This window comes from Montipora capricornis, chromosome 5, assembly GCF_036669925.1.
Source record: "Montipora capricornis isolate CH-2021 chromosome 5, ASM3666992v2, whole genome shotgun sequence".
NCBI classification, from domain to species: domain Eukaryota; kingdom Metazoa; phylum Cnidaria; class Anthozoa; order Scleractinia; family Acroporidae; genus Montipora; species Montipora capricornis.
In genome coordinates this window covers 30208593-30213592 of record NC_090887.1, presented here as the reverse complement: position 1 = coordinate 30213592, position 5000 = coordinate 30208593, and the positions used below count along the sequence as shown (strand labels likewise).

General features: G+C 32.8%; 1 protein-coding gene across 1 annotated transcript in view; it reads left to right on the top strand.

The window, feature by feature from the left end:
• The window catches only part of LOC138050060 (uncharacterized), a 94930-nt gene that overhangs the window by 6989 nt on the left and 82941 nt on the right, over positions 1–5000 (top strand). Inside the window, exons 5-6 of the mRNA XM_068896553.1 lie at positions 2119–2203; positions 3589–3666. The gene's annotated coding sequence lies outside the window, so the exon portion shown is untranslated. The remainder of the gene's footprint in view (positions 1–2118; positions 2204–3588; positions 3667–5000) is intronic.

The window sequence follows — 5000 nt, the reverse complement described above, 5'->3', positions numbered from 1 at the left end:
AAACTAAAAGATATTTTTGAGCTCGTGTTAAACATTGGTGATGTGATCTATAAAAAAATAATCTATTTTTATTTTAGAATGGGGAACTTGTTTCTTTTGTTCAGAACCATTTAAATATGATTTATTTGGTGTCTTGTTTTGTTGTTTATCATGTAGAGCGGAACGTCGATTAGTTGAATTTTGTTATATATGTGATTAAATTTTTTTATTTTATTTTTAAGATGGCTTATTATGTAATCTTACCTTGTGTAGACAAGCATTTCACATATTGAAAGATAGATTGGATGTTTTGCAGAATGAAGTATTGTTAATAAAACAACAAATTGCAAAATAAATAATCTTATATTTTTAGTGTCCTGTGAAGTTTGTGGAACGTGGATTAACACACTGGAAAGCCATTCTGTTTTTGTTTTAAATAAAAGAAATGGAACGGTACTGAATATTTAAGATGTGATGATTGTTATTATTATAATTATTAACTTATTTTATTTTTTTTTTAGAATGTCCTTTTTGTTGTTCAAATAAGATTTTCATTCAGAAACTAGATTTTTATAATCATCTTTTAGAACATCTCGACGTTTCTATATATCCAACTAATAAACTAAAATAGTTTAAAATAATTTTTTAACCTATAGACAATCCACGCAGATGTAACAGAGTATACGTTCTCATAACTTTTCTAAATAATAATACATTTATTTTCAAATAGATGCTTTGTGTTGGATGTGTGAGTATCACACGGCACTCGACGAGTCTAATTTATGTCAAAATTGTTCGAACGAGTGCAGTAGTTGTGAATTTTTTAAATGTACTCGTTTTGATGAGAAGCGACAAAAAAAATTGCGTGATTATTGTTTTCGATTTTTTCCTTGCACTAATGCAATATTAAATGATGATGTCATTAAACTCTTGTGACTACTCTAAGTAAAAATTAACAATTAGACCCTTAGCCCTTGCGGGCGACGGGTCAATAGCCCATGAGGCGAAGCCGAATGGGTTATTGACCCTTGAGGGCGAAGGGTCTAATTGTTTTAGTATCACCCAACTAGTCAGACAGAAAAGGCAATAACAAAGTTAGCAAATGCAAGTTGAAGAAATATTTATTTGGGAATAAAACGAAAGCAAGCATCACGCTTTTCACTACTCGAGGACTATTAATAATAGTCCTGTAGTAGCGTAGCCAATAAAAATGCAGGATTTGCATTAGTCCACTAGTTGGGTGATACTAATGTATTTTATTTTCAAAATAAATGTTTTGTGTTTTGTGGAAATGTCAGTCTTGTCCTTGAACGGCGATAAAAAATAAAAAAAATTAATTCGTAGAAGTGCATGTTTATTAAAAAAACGAAAACAACAAGAAGAAGAGGAAGTTTTAAAAAGCAACAAAAAACAAAAAATTATTATAGACCAATCAGATATGGACCACAATTTTTTCTGTAATTTACGCTATCCTCGTTTTCACAGTTCGAATAATATCACGACGTCGCCTGTCATTTGTTGTAGTTTATTATGAATCATTTTGAGTCGTTTGTAGCTTTATTGAACGAAGGATGTGAAGACTTTCAACCTATAGATACGATGGTCAATGAAAAAACAACACAAACGTCAAATGCTTTAAATGAATTTTCGAAAACATTGAAACATTCCATGCGTGAAAATATAGTGGAATTTCAGTTTGAACTTCAAAAACACATTGTTTCGTTAATTAAAAACACGGATGATTTGGAATTTGTATTGTGTGTTTAACGAATTTTTGAAGACTTTAAACGGAATCTAAACAACTTTCTTGATCGTTGGTAATGATTGCTACGCACTACGCATGTCTTTTTATACCACAAGGATGGGAAAATGTGTTTAACTGTAATATAGATAGTGTGTCTCTACGTATACGATATGTGAAATGTGGACGTTCAGTCCATAAACGCGTGTTGTATGTACAGGTGTAGATTGTTACTAATTCGAAAATAGTTCGTTGAATAGTAGGTCGATGATAAGAAATTGATTAATACTACACTGAATCGATGATGAAATTGGCTAATACTAAAAAGAAAAACTTAGGTGAGTAGGATTTCGTGTAAAACAAAAAGACTTACCATCCACTTTTTTTGTTTTTTACAGACAGATATCTAGTGTGTCACATGCCATTAAACGATCAACACGTATATATGTGATACCATTTTAAATTGGTCGTCCAGTGATGAAGGTGAGGATTACAATCCATTGAAAATGTGTTGTTATTGTTGAATTTTTCAGCCAAATATATACGTTTAAATCATCAAAAATGCTTACAGTTTGCTCCTCTGGATTTTTGTTGTGGTGTGGGTCGTAAAGCGATTCATCCTTGCACTGGTTTTTTGTGGAGTAATGGCACTTTTGATTGCTTTGTTTTACGAAAAGGGCAATAGATTGTATATGTCTCTTTTTTTTCGTTATTTGCTATATTTTAAGCTTGTGAGTTGTGATTTTTGTCATACGATTGTAGAAAGACGTGTCTGGCGAATAACACATGATTACACGATGATTTCACACGATTTTTTGTTATAAAACTGCATTTAATGTTTTTGGTGTTTTTTCTTAGGTTTTCGACCGATTTCCAAAAAAATGTAACTTTTGTCGAAATGATACTAATAATCATTTAATAATACATTATTGCATGACTTACGAATCACACGTCAAATTATGTTACGATTGTCACACTTTACATATAGGAGTGGTCAATTCTAAATATTTTAATGGAGGTAGAGATGGTGAGTGTTGTGTCGCATTTCACTCAAAAAATGAAACATACCAACAACCACCCTTTGTAGATGTCCTCTACACCCCAATTGTAGCGTGATGATTTGTTCTCGGTGTCTAGAAAACAATTGGGAACATGTAGATGTGTTAATAAACACGAATCTTTTTAATAGTGATCATGTACAACTTGTGGTGTGATTCTTTTTAGATCATGACATTATGTGGTCTTTGCGATACACCAGATGCATAAAACTACCTCCACTTCAATTCTGTAGCTTGGTGAATCCTAACAAGACTAATCACGGATGTGTGGGTTTTTGTAGTATAGTGTGTCTATTGATGGCCATCAAATTTCTAAACGATGATAAGCATCGCTCTTCGAAATGGTTGCGAGCAAAAAAGAACACAAAAGAAATAGCCAATATTGTAAAAACGTTATTATAAACCGCAAGACTAGACAGTTATGAACGAACGAAAGATGATCCTTTTTAGCTTCGAGAATTTTTTTACTTATTTCATGGATTAAATCGAATAGGATTTAAAAAAAAATATAATTTAATTGTCATTGATTATTTTACTAATGAGGCTATCGTTAGAGAATATGATGATGTTGATGTCTCTAAAACTAGTATTTTTTATCAAAAATAAACAATCACTATGCTTACAAAGAGAAACTCCGTGTTTTTCTATGTTTAACATCGTACACATATTAACCATAGTTAGTCCCAGTAGCATTTCAGCGTCAAAGAAAGGCAAAGAGTTTCTAATATTGAGTGCAAATGAAACAGCACACCGAAATTCAGTAACCGATTAGCTCTGTACTTTTCTTGTCTTTGTTATTATTTTCTACAGGAAACGCCTCATTGTCTCCTTCCAGTACGCTCTTGGAATAATCCATCACCTAACGACCAAGAACGATCCCGGCAGCGAGTACGTATTTCATCTTTTACATTACCCCCCATGGTATTAAGTATTTGACCTTCTACATTTTCCCTGACAGTAGTTTGACATAGCAATCCTTATTTCCAACACTGAAGCTTTTGAGTATTATGAAATCGAATTATTGACCATCCCTGGTGCCAGTAGCTTTTTAGCTTTAAAATGAACAGAAGGAGACAGTCCCTAAATATTAATTGCAAATTAAACTACATAATCAGTTATCTATATTGTGTGAAAAGGTAGAAAACAGTATGTGATACAAACAATGTAAGCTTTGAAGAATTTTTAGAATATATTCACTCTTATTCAAACCATTATTATTAATTGTTTGTGAAGAGAGAACAGGAAGCGTTTATCTCTGCTGCAGTGAGTGAGCCAAGGAAGCTCTCTAATCGGGAGCTAGAAGAACACAATTTTTTTCGAAACGGAAGGGATTGTGGTCAAAGGTCTAAGGAATTGTGGTTATGCGGTAATGGAAGAATTAAGATACGCATTATATCTCTGTTGCGCTTCTCGTACCTCAAACTATCGATAGTCTACAGTGTCACGCAACAAAAACATAAATTTAAAATCGATGTGTGGGGAATTTTCTAGTTGGCCCGTGGTTTTTCAAAAGCAGTGTCTCTCAAGATTCACATTTTAAACACGAATTCTCAATATATTTAAAAGATTTTTTTCTTCATCACAAGCACATGTCGATAATAAAAACTTTTTTCTCTGAGAACTCCTAACACGTGTGCTGGAAACGCATAAATCATATGCCTTGAATCTCGGTTTCTAGATTGTTCTCGAAAATATTCTCTGCATGCAAATAATAAAGCGAGGTCAAACTATTTGAAGCTATCAAAAGAGAGGAATCACAAGAAAATCAAGTAAACAGCTAATCAATGACATCAAAGAAAAGAAACAATAAAGTTCATAAGTCAAGGATAGCGTGACCACCGTAATATTGTCATACTGGGTTTTCGACAGCACAATGAAAAAGGTCAAGAACTTGGAATGTTGTAGGAAACAAATATTTTTACCACCTCTCCATTTCTCAGGTCTGTGCAGTACATCGTTTCTGAGTTATTTGTCGAAACGTTTGACGCAACTTTATAAAGTTTCGTATAGAGACACCATGTTGTCCACCAATATGGCGGCCGGTAATCAAGGAAAACATCTCAATGTAGCAGTCATTTTGCAATGAAAATGCTTGCTTTTCGGTCATGAGATAAAATACATGGGTATAAACACATCTCATAATGTACTTGAAAGGCTCAAACTGCTGAGATTCATAGGGATTAAGATTATTATAATTATTATTTTTAACCAAATAGTGACAA